We start from the raw sequence: 16,927 nt of genomic DNA on the forward strand, positions 1-16,927 counted from the left end.
CCCAGGATGCTATCCAAATCCTTCCAGGGGAGAAGCATTGAATATTTGTCCAGTGCCTGCCGGGAGAGACACTCATTTTTCTTGCTGAATTCCAGAGGAACCTGGCAAAGTGGGCAGTGATAGCCTCCAGCTTACCAGTGAGGACTAGCCTTGCCTTGGATCGGGCCAGTGTCAGAGGTGGGCGCTGGGTGAAGCTCCAAGAACCGACTCAGCTCCCAGGCCCACTGCCTGGCTGTGTCCACAGGGCACCTCCAACCTCCGGATTCCCAAGTGAAAGATGCAGATTCCCCCATCCATCCTCCCATCCTGACGGTGCTCCTTTGATAACACAGACTGGAAAACGCCTTGAAAGTGAAAATGCCATAGAAACACAAAGCATCATTTCTCAGGCCCAAGAAGAACGTTGCAGCTGAGCTTGGATACCGGTCACCAAACCAGTACAGTGTGAGTCAGGGACAGTCAGGGTCAACAGGGGGCGGGGGCCGGGGGCCAAGGACTAGAGGGCTGGCATTTACAGCTCCACTACCAACCTCCAGGAACTGCGTGTGGTAGCGGGGAGGTGTGGGATGCTAGAGATTCCCACCAGAACTCCTTTGCCCAAGATGCATTCAATTAAACTCTTTTTAGGACATGCTTGAAATATTGAAACTGGCCCTTTCTTCATTATCATATATGCCCCACATGGTTGAGCATTGATAGTTGCTTTCTAATCATTTTTATTACTTACTTATGTGAAAGCCTCTGTGAGGAATAAGGGGATAGGTCATTCCATTCTTGGGAGGAGAAAACTATGGACTATCATCCACGGTCCAGGTGGCAGTCAGTGTGAGAGGTGGGACTGAAATCAGAACCGCAGGCCTGAACTCAATAATCCTCCCACTTGCCCCACCCACACCTGGTCTCATTCCAGTCATCCCTTTCTCAGGCAGGATGCCACCATCAGCCTGATGGTTATGAGCCAGCTATTCAGAATCATTCATCCATTGGGAAAGTACTTTTTGAGAGGCTACTATGTGCCAGGCAATGTTCCAGGCATGAGAGACACAGATTCCCTGACCTCATGGAGCTGGCATTCTACTGGCAAAAACAACCAATAGATAAATATATAATACAATGTCTTCCAAATTATTATGAAAATAACTGAACAGTGTAAGGAGAGAGACAGGGTAGACATTTGAGCAGAGCCCAAATCAAGTGCAAAAACAGGGCCGCGGGATGATGGAGAAGGGCGGCCAGGCAAAAAATGAGTTTGGTAGGTGTGGACTTAGTACCTCTCTCATCACATCCTTCACATCCAAACCCTCATGCATTCCACTTCTTTCTGTTTATCTACCACCACCTTAGTTCAAACCACCATAATTTCCTGCTCCAATTCTACTTTCAGTCCATTCTTCAAACTTCAGCCCAAGTGATCTTTGCAAAATGTACATCTGGCCACATGGCTTTAAACGTTCAGTACCTTCCCACTGTTCTTAGGATAAAAAGCAGCATCCTTCCTGTGACCCCCAAGGTTCTGCACAGCCTAGCTGCCCCCAGCCTCCTCTTGTAACACGTCCTTCCTCCCTGTTCTCTCTAAACCCCATTCGCTCTGGTCTTCTTGCAAAAGCACTCCCCAGCTCATCATTCTTTTAGGAAACCTTCCCTGACATCCAACTTGGACAGTTCCCTTTGTTATTGCTGGCTTAGAACCACATTTCTCCTTCCCATAGCATGTATTTATGGATTCTTTATTACAATTATTCAATTCTATAAGAGTAGGGACTGAATCTGTTTTTAATCACCATGGTAACTCCAGCATCTAACACAGTGCTGGCATAGAGTAGGCCATCAATTCATACTTACTGAATGAATGAATGAATGAATGAACGGCAGTTTTTTATAAGGGAAGGAAAGCACACGGCCTCTCTCTATGACCAGACAGAAAACAAGCCTGGGGATCTGGAAATGGCAAATATTATGAGCAAATGAGCTCCAGGTTCCAGGCCAGAGCCGAGATGGCAGAGCTACCACAACCCCAGACTTCGCAGAGAGAAAGGGGGCACTCTTATGAGAGCAATTCAGGCTGGCACCAGCAGCCAAATTCATTTAAAGAGGCATAACACTTTAATTATCACGGCACTCCAAAGGACTAATACAGCTGAAAACTAAATGCTGGTAAAGGCTGCCTGGGTGAGGTCAGTGAGCTCAAGAAAGGTACGAGGACACAAAGAGACTTTGAATTAGTATGCCAGGAACATCCAAAACATATTCATTGTGTTAATAGAAATGCCTAAGTATATTAGACATTTGGGGACTTATTATTCATGTTAGTTATAATATGGAAATCAAATTTTATTTCTAAATTGCAATCAAATGATATTTTCTATTAAAACTGTAATAGCGAGACAAATTAAGCAATGCTACGGGTTACATATTACTAATCCAGTTTGGTTATAACTCACATTTTTAAAATTTTGTTATGAATCATCATGGGAATGAAATAAAACAGGATATTTTCTAAACTGAACTGAAAAGGCTTTTCTTTGGCAGAACAGAAACTGCTTAAGAGTTCAAATTAAGATAATAATACTGTCTTCGTGAAATAGACAAAGACAAGCACTGATGATGAAGCTTCATGCCCATGAAAATAGGTCACCTTCTTCTTCTATCCCATTGTCCTGCAGAACCAAGGGCCAGAGGGTCTTAAAAGGTCAGTTAATTAAATCTTCTGTGTTAAGACAAAGTTGCATAAAATCCTTCCTTAAAGGCTGACACCCCATTAAGAGCCAAATTTGACTTCTTTGTCCAAAGTGCAGTGGCCTTCCCTTAAATGTGTCTGTATCCCCCATTGCCTCTTGCACATAGTAGGTCTCAATGAAAGCTTGAGATGTTATTTTAGTAAGTAAATCAATCACAAGTTAACCACTTAGAAACATCTATTGATATTATACAAGCATATAAATCACCCAAAACAATGCTTGGTTCATAAAAGCTGTTTATAAATACGAGGTCTCTTTTTCCTAATAGGCAGTTCAAGATAGCATTCACCTTCCGTGGTCCATCTAAAAACCACTCTATTGATAACAGAGAACATTTATTGAGTGGTTACCATGAGCCAGGCACTGTGCCAAGCCCTTTACATATATTATCACACTGATTACTCACAACAGTCATAGAAGTGGGCGCTACTCTTAGCCCCATTCTGCCGATGAGGAAAATGAGGCACTGAAAGGGAAGTAACTTGTCCAAAGTTACAAAGTTTCTGATGGTAGAGGCAGACTTCAAGTTTGAGACCAGGGCTTGTGCTCTAACCACTTGGCTTCACTGCCTCTTACACACAAGAAAGTTCCATAAACCTTGTCTTTCCCTCAGAGCTCTGTCCAAGGCTCTCCCAGGCACTCAGGTGAGGAGAGTGGTTGGTTTTGCTTCAGACTCCACCAGCTCATGTCCTCTGCATCCTCAAAAGTTATGGAGAGAAAGCCCCAGATACCCTAGAAATCCCCTTCCTGCTCCTCTAAACAGCACTTTCTCAGGACACATGGCCCAGGAGTACAAATATGGTCACAATTAGACTAAGTATCTGGTATCACCCAGGACTTCCTTGACCAGGAATAATTGGCCCAAACGTTCCCAAGTCTGAAGTCCAAAGCTGGCCCCTAAGTTCTGCCATGTCCTCCAGGTCCCCTCTGCCCCCAACGTCTGAGTCCATCCATGCCAGCTGTGCTGGGTTGAATAGTGAACAGTGTCTCCGCCTCTCAAATTCATGTCCACCAGGACCTCAGAATGTACCCTTATTTGGAAATAGTATCTTTGCAGATGTAATCAATTTAAGATAAGGTCATACTGGATTAGGGTGGGCTCTAAACCCAGCGACTGGTGTCGTTACAGGAGAGAGAGATCTGGAGATACACAGGAAAGAAGGCCATGTGAAGACTGAGGCAGAGATTGGAGGGATGCAGCTACAAGCCAAGGAACACCAAGGATTGCTAGGAGCCTCCAGAAGCTGGAGCGGACGTGGAAGCATCCTTCCCTAGAGGCTTCAGAGGGAGCATTGTCCTATGGACACCTTGCCTTTGGACTTCTGGCCTCCAGAACTGTGAGAGAATAAACTTCTGTTGTTTCAAGCCACCGGTGGTGTGGTATTTTATTATGGCAGCCCTAGGAAGCTAATCCACAGTTTCCCCACTTGCTCAATCCAGAGGCAGACATCACTTCACCTGCTGCTCCCAGCACCAAGCATCTCCATGAGGTCAGCGCACAGGTGAGGCTTAGTGTGGTCCCTGGACCCAAGCCAGGCCCCAAGATTTGATCCCAGTCGGCAAAGAGGTAAGTCCAGAACTTTGAGTAAACATTTAGAAGTGTACAGCAATTTGACAGAGTAATTTTATGTCTGTTGACTTTAGTAATAAAATAAAATTGGGACTTGCATGTTGTACATCTGGTTTTTATTTCATTTTACTAGTAATTCATTTTTACTGCATCTTACAAAATATCCTTCTAAGATATACTGAAAATTAAAGGGGAAAAAGCCTGATCATTCAGGACCAAGAGTCTGAGAAAACTTGTAGGGGACCAAAGGCCTTTCCGGAAACAGGGCCCACTCTCCTTGAAAGGCAGGCCCCATCAAAAAGAGCACTTTAAGTTTCTTCTTTTTATAATAACAAGCTCACCATTTTCCTGGTGTTGGTCCTGCCCCCTCTCTGGGAACTGCTGCCACCTCGAATTTTTGCCAAAGAGTCCCAGGGGCGTCTCCAGCTACCACTTAAGGTTTGTCTTCCATTTGTCCAGAACCCAGGCCTCAGTGCATTTCCTGAGCCGCTTCCCTGCCCTCTGGCCTCACACGCACTTTCTCCAGCCCCAAAGTTGCAGGTGATGCCTGGTGCTGTGTCTTACAGAAATGTTGGTTGCCGGCTCTTGGTTTTGCTCATTCTTTACTTCCCTGCAGGCCTTAGCCCCTCTAGGAATCAGGCTGGGGGCCTGGAGTCGTGGTGGGGCACAGCCTGGAAACTAGGCATTGAGCAGAATCACTTCTTCTGCAGGACTGGACCCACAGACACGCTGTCCCTCGGAAAGGCTTCATCCCCAGCAGGTTCCTTGGTGCCCCGTGCAGGTAACCTAGGGCAGGCCCCTCCCCTCACTGCAGGCACACACTGACACGCCTAAGCTCTCCTTGCACTCCCAGCTTAGGCCTGCCCGGGCCCCACTGCAGACATGAACACTAAGCTATGGTAACACCAAATCATAATGGCTGATGTACACCTAGCACATTCCATGTGCTAGGCAATGTTCAAGGGCTGTACCACTTCAACTCATTCAATCCTCACAACATCCCTGTGTGGTAGATGCTACTGTTACCCCATTTTACAGATGAGAAAACTGAGGCACGAAGTGCTTGAGTAACTTGCCTAAAGCTACCAGCAAGCAAGTGGCAAAATTGTGACTCAGAGGTGGGCCCTCTGCCTCCAAAGCCCACCCCATGGCCACGAGAGTGTCCTTCCTCTCAGCTCCTATCCTACAGTTGTAATCAGACACCAGTGCAGAGCAGCGTATGCTCACATCTAATAGAGCATACCCTCCATGGCTCTGCAGAGTTCACACCACACCAGAGTCACCAAAGGCCCCAGTCCCCTCTGTCTTGTAGGAAAGCTTTCTTTTTTTTTTTTTTTTAAATCTATTGTCTTTTTTTAAAATTTATTTATTGGCCACACCATGCAGCACGCGGGATCTTAGTACCCCGACCAGGGATCGAACCTGCGCCCCCTGGAGTGGAAGCGTGGAGTCTTAACCACTGGACTGCCAGGGAAGTCCCGGAAAGCTTTCAATGTCTTGCAAAAATCCAGAATCTACAAGGGCTTCAGGAGGCATGAGTTTGCATCTGTGTTTCTAGACTCGCACCCATTCACCTTCCCCAGCTCACATCGCCTCTCTGGTCCCGTTGACCACCCCCCTCTCCCAACCCCCTCTCCTTGCAGGCCAGCCCAGGAGCACCTCCCACCGCAGGCAAGTGATGGCAGGAGCATCAGGACCCTCAGGGAGAAGAATGCCCAGCCTCCTTTGGCCAATGCCTTAAATGTCCTCTTTAGGCTGTTTGTTCATGTGCTTGAGATAGAAGATGGTGATAATAAAAATCATGCATCTTTACTGGGAAAAATGTCAAAGTATATAAAAGCATAGAAAGGAAGTAACTAAAGCCTCTTCCCATTCCTCCCTCCTTCATCTTCCCCAATTCCAGGCCCGGAAGTAACCAGGATTACATGCTTCAGCCTTAGACTTGTGTTTGGCTATTGAAGTTGCTTTCTATAGAGGTACAAATACCGCCAAGAAGAGAAACCCTTTACGTTGCCTTCGGTCATTTACCCCCATCCTCTTCCACTCCCCACACACACCCCCACCTGCACTTCCTGAGACAGGAATTGAAAAGAATGGGGAAGAGCCCCTGGGGGCCATGTGCCTGGTTGGGGACAAAGCAGACATAGATCAAGGGGGCGGGGGTGGTAGAACAGAGAGGCAAAGGGCCCACAGGTGAAATGTTCAAACTTCACACTTTTGCTAAGGTTCAGACATAGGAAAAAAAATCAGAGAGAGGGATGGCCTGATGGAAGTCCAGTTATGGTCAGTGCTGGGAGGAAGCAGATGGTGCAGAAGGGGCAGGAATCTGGCTGAGAAACAGACACGGAGCAGATTGCAGCCAACACACAGCCTTCTCCATGCGTCTCCTCTTTCCTTGAGGACCCACGACACGTATGGATACACTCAAAACCTCCCTCTCTCTCCTCTCTCTCCCTTTCCTCTTCTCTTCCCTTCCCCTCCCTTCCCTCCCCTTCCCTCCTCTCCTCTCCTCTCCCCTCCCCCTCTTCCCTTCCTCTCGCTCTTTTTCTCTCTAATAGTGGTGACTTCCCAGTCTTAAAATCAGATTGTGATTAGATCTATAAACCATTCTGTCTTTGGAGTCTGCCTTTGCACTTTCATGGGTTAACAGGCCTGGCTAAGGTAGCACAAGATCAGTGCAAAGAACGCTTGGCTAATTCTCTCCCTATGAGCCCACTGAGAGAATAACTACATATAATAACCGCCCTCCTCAGTGGTTAAGAATCTGCCTGCCAATGCAGGGGACACAGGTTTGAGCCCTGGTCCGGGAAGATCCCACGTGCCACGGAGCAACTAAGCCTGTGCGCCACAACTGCTGAGCCTGTGCTCTAGAGCCCACGAGTCACAACTACTGAGCCCGCGTGCCACAACTACTGAAGCCCGCGTGCCACAACTACTGAAGTCTGTGTGCCTAGAGCCTGTGTTCTGCAACAAGAGAAGCCACCGCAATGAGAAACCCGCGCACTGCAACGAAGAGTAGCCCCTGCTCGATGCAACTAGAGAAAAGCCTGCATGCAGCAACAAAGACCCAATGCAGCCAAAAATAAATTACAAAAAAATAAAAATAAAAAAATAACTGCCTTCCCCTTCTATTTCTCCCAAAACCAACAAAAAAAACCAACCTTGTCATTTTCTCTCCCCCCTGGGTTCCACTGCGCTTCCCTTCAGAATCAGGAATAAATTATCTCCAAAGGGTTCATTAAGAATAAATAATAATCTGCACTTCTAGCACACCTTTTGTCTAAGAAGTATCTCAAAGTGCTTTACTTAATTAATTAATTAAGAGAATTAATTAATTTGGAAAACACTCCTGGAGGGAGAGAAGGCATACTTAATGACACCTGTTTTCCAGATGAGTAAACTGAGGCCCAAAGCAGTGGATTCAAGGTCACAACAGGAAAAGTGACAAAGTGGGGTTGCCAGGGGGTGGGGACAAGACTTAGCTTTACTTCAACGTGTTAAGACTTAGGTAACAAAAGGGATGGGGCGGGGCAGGCCTGGAGGAAGAAAGCAGGAGGTTGGTGAGAGAAGCCGAAATGGCCGCTCTAGAAGTCAGGTGACACGAGGCTGAGATGAAGAACTCAACAGAGGCTGGAGGGACAAGTCAAGAGGACACTAGGTGCAGAGACTGAGGGCTCAGACGCGCTGGGTCAGAACCCAGGCTAGTGGGCTCTTGACAGAGGGTCTGAGGCCTTGGCAGGCCAGACACGCGCACCTGAGTCAGCCAGGTCTGAGTGATAGGCACAGGCTGCCCTGGTAGGTTGGCGGTTGGCATACGATTAAATGATCTGAGCCCCCAGCACCTCCCTAGATGCTCCTGATTGGGACTAATGTGAATCGGAGTGTGGGCTCTTTGTCTGCAGGAGGGGCAAGCAAGCTTCCCTGTGAGGCCAGGTGAGTGCGAGGTGTAAAGGCAGCCCTCTCTGAACACCCTCTCCCCCAGCCTAGCTCCTGGGGTGGCCCCTCAGCCCCTCATTAACATCCTGGTCACCCTAGACACTGCCCTGGGACTCAAGTCCCAACATCGCCTTGCTGCCTTTCGTCCGAAACAGGGGACAGGGCAGAAGAAACTTCCCAGAAGTCCCCAACACTCTCCATGTCCCCCTTGTGCCAGTCCAATCCGTCACCTCAGCCCATCTAGCCCTCGGTCCCCAGCAAAGCTAATTAGGCCACGTGTGCACGCATGCACACAGGCCCCCGTGAACACGCGCGGCGCTACAAATTAACAACCCAAGCTTGTCTTTTTCATTGTGTTTTTATTATGATGCTCCTAAATGATGTTTTTAAATGAATTTTGAATAGTCCCCGTAATTTGGTTTGTTCTACGTTGCATCGCAAGTGCGAGGGCCCTACAGGGATTGCTGCACGGAATACAATATAATGTGAGCCTGGCTTCTGCTTGCCTTTCTGCTTCCTCATAATTAAGCTTTATTGAGTTGTAAACTGAATAACAATTCAAAAAACCTGTTTATTGATCCAGGTGCGACCTGCAGCTATATGAGAAAAGTTTCTCCACTTCCTGACCTCACCAAGTGGCCCCGGACTGTGTCTGCTCTCTCGCCCTTCCATTCTGGTTATGAGCAATGACAGTCCGGGGCCACTTGGTGAGCAGCTGCAGATTTCTTTGACACCATGAAGCAAACTGCCAGTGTCTGCATTGGGAAGGGAACCCTAACTAAGTCTTGTCAAGGGTTGAAGTCAGCTGAGATTCTAGGGACTCCTGACTTCCCTCTCTTGATGCCTAAAATGCTGTTACTTGGGAAGTCCACCGGTTTGGTGAGGGCATTGTGTCCTATCGACATTCAATTAACCTCAGGAAGGGATCGCACATTAGAGCCTCATAAACCTTACAGCCTAACAGGACTTAGGTGATCAGATTCTCTCAGGGAGATGTCCAGCTGGGAGGTCTCTGCAGAAGTGAAACTTCGCTAATGTGCATCAGCAATGCTGAAGGGATGGCTTAGAGTACAGGGCAGCTTCTGGGGAAGATCCGTCTGGAGGCGGCCAGTTGGAGGCACTGACTCCAGGTGGTCTGGGCACCAGAGGGGCAGGAGAGGTACAGACATACTGAGAGGCTGCAAAGGCAGGGGGAAAGGCGCAAGATACACCTCACCCTCGTGCTCTACCTTTCTTGTCAGAGGTTCCGAGAAAGGTAACCCGCTTGAATTGTTGGGGAATTCAGATGGAGTTTTCAGTTACCCCAGGGCTAGAAACTAGTTAACGTAACTGTCAGATCGAAACTAGGTCTCCAGACTGGACCCAACTCAACAAACACCTTGTTCAACAAGCAATTGTAGACTTTAGGAGATTCCACAAGTGAAATGATGAGGAAGCAAGAGCTCTCCTTAATGGGGGTGGGAGGCATAGGACCACACAGACCCCTCACACATGTACCGTTAGAGCAGGATAGGATCTGCATAGAATCAAGGACTCAGCTTATTATACCATCATGTCACAGTGTATTCTGGACAAAAAGTCCTGGCTTGGAAGTGAAGGCTTCTTCTATTCCATACAGCTGTGGGCGGGTTCCATCCCCTGGCCACCCTCCAAACGAAAGACTGCTGAGACCTGGCCTCTGTTTACATGTGCCCCGGGAGCTTTGGGAAGCTCTCTACAGATGACAGTGCTTTCAAGCGAATACTCTGGGGACCCCTAGTTTCTGAAAAGAAAAGGCTCCTGGCAGAGGAGCTGGAGGAGGAAGTTGCAGCTCGTGCTAAGCGCAATTCAAATGTGTACACCCCTGTGTCAGTTGAGGCTGCTGTAACAGAATATCATAGACTGGGGGGCTTAAACAACAGAAGTTATTTCTCGCAGTTCTGGAGGTTGAAAGTTCAAGATCAGGGTGCCAGCATGGTTAAGTCCCTTTGAAACCCCACTTCCTGATTTGCAGACTGCCGTCTTCTTGCTGTGTCCTTACCTGTTGGAGAGAAAAGGCTCTGGCTCCTTCATCTCCTTATAAGGGTACTAATCCCATCATGGGGCTCCACCCTCATGACCTAATCTAACCCTAATTACTGCCCAATGACCCCACCTCCAAATACCATCACACTGAGGATTAGGGTTTCAACATATGAATTTTGGGGGACACAAACGTTTAGTGCATAGCAACACCATTGTCAGCCCATGAGCACATGCCCCAATTCTCTGCCCTGTCATTTCTCATCACCAAGACAAGTCACAGGCAGGAGAGGGGGATTGCTCCTTTCCCTTCCCCTCCAATTCTGTCAGTGTGGCTCTTTGTGCCTTGTGTGCCCTCCAAGACTGCCACCAATGTTCATTTTGCTCTAAGGGGCAAGTCAGGGAGTGCAAAGAAGCTCACTTGATGTGATGGGCTTAGAGACCCAAACAGCCAGGACAGCCCTGGATCCTACCTTCTGTGACCCACCTAGAGTTTACCTTGTTATTTGTGTGGTCTGCCTGTGTCACTGTTTCCATTTTGTTCTTTGGTTGATTGGTTAGCTGGTCTGCCTGTTTCATAACAAGTATGGCTTTTCTCTAGTCTTGGTCTTAGACATTTCCTCTGGACTTTACCAATGCCCTATTGCTCATCTAAAGCTAGTATTCTTGACAATTTATACCATAGTCTCACAGGGAGACAGAAACTGAGGCAAATTACAGCTCTCAAGACAGCAAATGCAGCCTTCACAAGACCAGCAACTCCACTGTTGATCTGTGTGGGGAAGACCTTTGGGGAAAGTTCTGGAAGTCAAAATGGTCTCTATCGATGACATCCTTCTCCACTGAGTCCTCGCAGCCCAAGGAAACACCCCTAGGACTTATGAGGCAATTTCACAGCAAGGACCTTGTAACTAAGCCAAAGGGATGGTCCCTTCAGAAACCAATGGCCCATGCACAGTACAGGCAAGGGAAGCAAACAGAGAGGGGCAGAGACTAAGTTTAAGCAACTCTAGAATCTGCTGACTCCTCCCAGCCCTGTAAGGAGTTAGCTTGCTCCCTTCCATCCAAATAAAAGCATATTTTTGTACATATATTCCATTTGGTAATAGTAGCTCCCAGTTATTGGGCACTTATCAATACTAATAGATGGGCCCTCTGCTAACACTTAATTTCTCCTCTTTCAGGCCTCACAACCACCCAACGAGGAAGGCCCATCTTTGGTGCTGTTTCACAGAGGAGGAACTGAGGCTTAGAAAGGTTGGTAAGAATCTGTCAAAGGTCACCCTGCTAATAATTGGGATTTGAGTCAGTCTGACTCCAGAGCAGACTACACACCATTCTGGTGCCATTCATGTGGATGTAGTTGTTTCTCCAGGGACAGAAACTGCTTATTCACGTACATCCTCCTCTGTGGGCCAAGCCCCGTGCTCAGCTAAGTAGTCACGCCAAGGATCAGGGCAATTACCATGAGCATACAGTCCTGCAATGCTGATGTCATTGACAGCAAGTCTCTGGACTCAGATTGCTATTTTATTTTGACACAAAAGCCCGTGTAGAATTCAAGGGGCCTCACCCCTGAATATACGGGACAAAACTAAAGTGCTAGTCTTCTAGTTTCTGGTTCCTCATATAAGGAGCTTGGAAGTTACCACTCTGCCCTAACAAGTAAAAAGCTAAACAGATTGGAAAATCGACAACTCTTCTTAGATTTATAAAAGAGGGGAGGACACAGACAAACTACTGCCCCCAAGATTGGAGATACAGACAGGCGAATGCAGAGAGTCTTTGCTTCTTGGAACAGAGACTGGAAACCACCATAGAAACCAGTGCCAGGGTAGGAAAACCTGAACCAGAACTGATGAATTGCTGGAGGTTCAGTGTGGACAAGTCTGAGAGTTAAAAACTTCAGATGGACCCACTCATAGTGGGGAGCTCCCCACAATTTTGGGAATTTTTCCTCCAGGAGCTTGACCAGATTCTCGAACTAAAGATCAGAGAAAAATCGCCTGGCTCTTCCAGCAGGTGGAGGGGAAAAGGAATCATTTTAAAATAAGTGAGAACAGTCTGTTCTTCTTATCAAGACTTGCCCTCAGGGGAAACTAGTTAACCAGAGCCTAACCTGCTGGGGTATGATCAAAGCTTAACTGATCTGGGGGAAGGGAAATACTTAAAGCCAGCTCTAGCCATCTTCTCCCCACAGGGTGGGGGGAATAGGTGGAGGGGAGCAGGATGGGTGGGGGGAGGTCAGAATCTGAGAAACAGTTGTGAAGTTCACAGTCAGGAGGCACAGGCTCACTAAAAAATTCAGACCTAATCATAGGGCTATAGAATGCTTCCCATCCCCACACACCTCACCACAATGCTACTAAAGGCTTATTTATAACAGTTCCTTTCACCTGGTACATTACATCTGGCTATCAAGAAAAAATTACAAGGCATATCAAAAGGCAAAAAACAAAATTTAAAGAGACAGAACAATCATCAGATCCAGACATGGCAAGGATATTGAAATTATCAGACCAAGAATGTAAAACAACTACCATGCATATGCTAAGGATGTAATGGATAAAGTAGACAGCATGCAAGAACAGATGGGCAATGTAAGCAGAGAGATGGAAATGCAAAGAAAGAACCAAAAAGAAATGCTAGAGAGAAAAAAAAATAAAACAGTATAAGAGAAATAAAGAATTCTTTTGATGGGCTTATTAGTAGACTGGGTGTGCCTAAGGAAAGAATCTCTGAGCTTAAGGATATAGCAATAGAAGCCTCCAAAACTGAAAAGCAAAGAGATCACAGGGTGAAAAAACAGAACAGAATATCCAAGAACTATGGGACATCTATAGAATAGAGAGCCCTGAAATAGACCCACGTAAATATAGTCAATACAATGGCACAAATACAAAATACAAAAGGCAAATACAAAGGCAATAAAATGGAGCAAAGATTGTCTTTTCAACAAATGGTTCTGGAACAACTGGACATCTACATGCAAAGAAAATGAATCTAGACACAGACCTTACACCTTTCACAAAAATTAACTCAAAATGGATCATAGACCTAAATGTAAAACACAAAACTATAAAACTCTTAGACGATAACATAGGAGAAAACCTAAATGACCTTAGATGTGGCAATGGCTTTTTAGATACAACATCAAAGGCATGATCCATGGAAAAAAAACAATTGATAAGCTGTACTTCATTAAAATTAAAAACTGCATTAAAATTGAAAAGACAATTTTAAGAGAATGAGAGCACCAACAACAGATAGGAAAAAAATATTTGCAAAAGGCACATCTATAAAGGACTATTATCCAAAATATACAAATAACTCTTAAAACTCAACAATAAGAAAACAAGAAACCTGAATAAAAAATGGGCCAAATACCTTAACAGACACCTCAACAAAGAAGATATACAGATGGCAAAAAAAAAAAACATATGAAAAGTTGCTCCATATCACATGTCATCAGGGAAATGCAAATTAAACCAACAATAAGATATTACTACACACCAATTAGAATGGCCAAAAATCTGGAACATTGACAACACCAAATGCTGACAAGGATGTGGAGTAACAGGAACTCTTATTCATTGCTGGTGGTAATGGAAAATGGTATATCCACTTTGGAAGACAATTTGGTGGTTACTTACAAAACTAAACATACTCTTACCATACGATCCAGCAATCATCCACAGAAAAACCTGCACACAGTTGTTTATTGCTTATTTATATAATTGCCAAAACTTGGAAGCAACCACGATGTCCTTCAACAGGTAAATGAATAAATAAACTGTGGTACATCCAGACAATGGAATATTATTCAACACTAAAAAGAAATGACCTATCAATCCATGAAAAGACATGGAAGAACCTTAAATGCATATTACTAAGTGAAAGAAGCCAATCTGAAAAGGTTATATACTGTATGATTCCAACTATATGACATTCTGGAAAAGGCAAAATTATGCCCACAGTCAACAGATCAGTGGTTGCCAGGGACTGGGGGCGGGGGGAATAAATAGATGGAGCACAGAGAATTTTTAGGGCAGTGAAAATACTCTGTATGACACCCTAATGATGGATACATGACATTATACATTAGTCCAAACCCTAGAACGTACAGCACCAAGAACAAACCTTAAGATAAACTATGGACTTTGGGTGATTAAGATATGTCGATGTAAGTTCATCAATTGTAACAAATATAACTCTCTGATGGGGGATACTGATATTGAGGTGGGCTATGCATGTGTAGAGACAGGGGGTATACGGGAAATCTCTGTACCTTTCACTAAGTTTTGCTGCAAACCTAAAACTACTTTTACAAATAGTCTTTAAAAAAACCACTAAACTAAATTACTGCAAGCAGCCACCTACAATGCCAGTAGTAACATGAGGGAAAAGATACTTAAGAGAGAGAGGAATGGTAGCGTGTATTCACAAGATCAGGGTGTGCATAGCTACACACAAGCTCACATTTTCACTCCTATTCCACGTGGCATGTAGCAAAGTCCTTCACACGTGGGAGTCCTACAGACGTTTGAAGACTGATGTCTAGTTCATATTTTCTATGATTTTAGGGTGTATGTGTTGTATATGTATGTGCATGTATGTGTGCAAGATGAAGTTTACAGGTGTGCAAACGTGTTGATTTTGTGAACTATTTTTGCAAGCTGTATGTATGTATTAGTACATGTATGTGTGTAGACATATACACATGCACGTTTTATATATATCTGTGTGTGTGTGCGTGTGTGTGAATAATAATATTGCAACTAGCCGTGAAGAGAGGACCAGCTTACGGGTGAGCCTCTGAATGACTAGCTGGGCATGAAGACCTGCGCGTCTAGGCAGGTTCACTGCTGGGAAGTGGAGCCTGCAAGCATCGAGCACTGAAGCAAATGCCCCAAGGGCACGGCCACAGGGAGGGGGCTGATGTCAAGGCCATAGGGAGCCATGGCCCCAGAGGGCTGGGGCAGCTGAGCTCTGACCGAGGGAGCCCCAGAGGAGCAAAGCTGAGCAGCCTCAGGCACAGGCTGACCCCAGGGAAGTGGGGGAGGAGGGAAAGTCAATACATAAATAGGCTTGAGGGTGTGAAACCCCTGGAGGCCCCTTCCCTCCTCACTCTCCAGATTTGCCTTCTGGGAGCTAGGGGGAGGCAGACACATGGATTTATGTCAGATCTGTCTACAAGGAATGCCTGGGTAGTGTTTCTGAAACCAGCAATGCAACATTCAGCTAATTCTGGTCATGAGGAAACTGAGGGCTTGTCTGAAGTCCCGCCAGGAATCAATTGAGCCCAGTACATAGTATTCAGTAAATGACTATGGATGAATCAGTGAGTGAAGAAATGAACGAAAAGGCAAGAGGGAAGAGAAAGGGTTAATTGAGTGGGTAATAGGAACCATCCTGAACTTTTGACTGTCTACTGCTTATTCCAAAGACTCCTCTTTGGAACAAGAGAAGGTTAGTAGAGATGAATTCATTAAAAATGGGGACCTTGATCTTTCTATTTTCTGAGGGGGAGAGGAGGTACTGAAAGAGAGTATGCATGACGTATTGTGTCTTCACTCATGATTATTTTGAACTGTGTGTTCATAAAGGGAAGTTTTATGTGGATGTGTATTTGGGTCCATGAATGATATCCCGGATAAAGAGGGATAAAAAAAACATTTGCTGAAGTCAAAGACCTTGTGAGATAATAAGAGAGATTTAACATAATCACAAACAATCACAATTGATTCATTCATTCTACCAGAGTAGTCAACACTGAGCTGGGAGCAACGGTGGAAGCCCCGATACATCAGACCCACATGGTACCCTGAAGGAGCCCAGAGAGACAAGGCGTGTTTCCCAACATTAGCATCAAGAGAGAGATTGCAGCGAGCCGAGAGGGGTACACAGGTGCCGTGCAAGGGGAGTTAGGAGAAGCCAAGAGGCAATGTTTTTGTGTGTGTGTGTGTGTGTGTGTGTGTGTGTGTGCATGCACGTGTGTGTCTGGGTGGAGGGCTTCTGTAGTTGAGTGTCGGGTTTTTGGCTCATTTTGATGGCTGTGTTTAGGGTACACCATGTGAGGGAGATTGCTGCTATGATTTCCCGCCTCCCTCCATCATTCTGAAGCATGTTATTAGAAGATCAGAGGTGGGGTGATCATATAACTTATTGTCCAAAGTGGGACTCTTGAAAGTGGAAAAGGGCACTGTTAATACCCATGCCAGACACCTAGCATAACCTGGGACTGTCCTGTGCAAACTGGGGCTGGTGGTTGCCCCAGTGATGGAGGTGGGCAGCGGGCTGTCCTAGAGTCCCCTGTAGCCACAGGGTGGACGTCCCAGGTCACCTCATGGGGGCGAGTTCATGCCATTCTCCTTCCAGAAGATGGGCCCCGCCCCATCCCACTCAGCATTGAGGCTGACCCGTGCGGGCAGAGGCAAAGGCTCAGCGGGGGCAAAGTGGGAGCAAAGGCTCCCAGGGCCTCCAATGTCTTGTCTCCCCATGGCCAGGCTCGGCATGCAGGACCCCCAGCGGTCAGCAAGCCTGCTGCCCAGCCTGGGATCTTAGCACTTATTCCATCCACTCGAGCCCCACCGGTTCCTCCGTGCCAGCCCAGGCGGCGGCTCTAATGGATTACTCGCATTATCTCCCTCAACACTGCTTAAATATTTATCAGACCATTATG

General features: G+C 46.2%; 1 long non-coding RNA gene across 2 annotated transcripts in view; it reads right to left on the minus strand.

Annotated features, from left to right (window-relative positions):
* The window catches only part of LOC309611143, a 40,281-nt gene that overhangs the window by 13,966 nt on the left and 9,388 nt on the right, over positions 1-16,927 (minus strand). The gene's annotated exons all lie outside the window — the stretch shown is intronic.

Source organism: Balaenoptera borealis (assembly GCF_965194805.1).
Source record: "Balaenoptera borealis genome assembly, chromosome: 14".
NCBI lineage: Eukaryota > Metazoa > Chordata > Mammalia > Artiodactyla > Balaenopteridae > Balaenoptera > Balaenoptera borealis.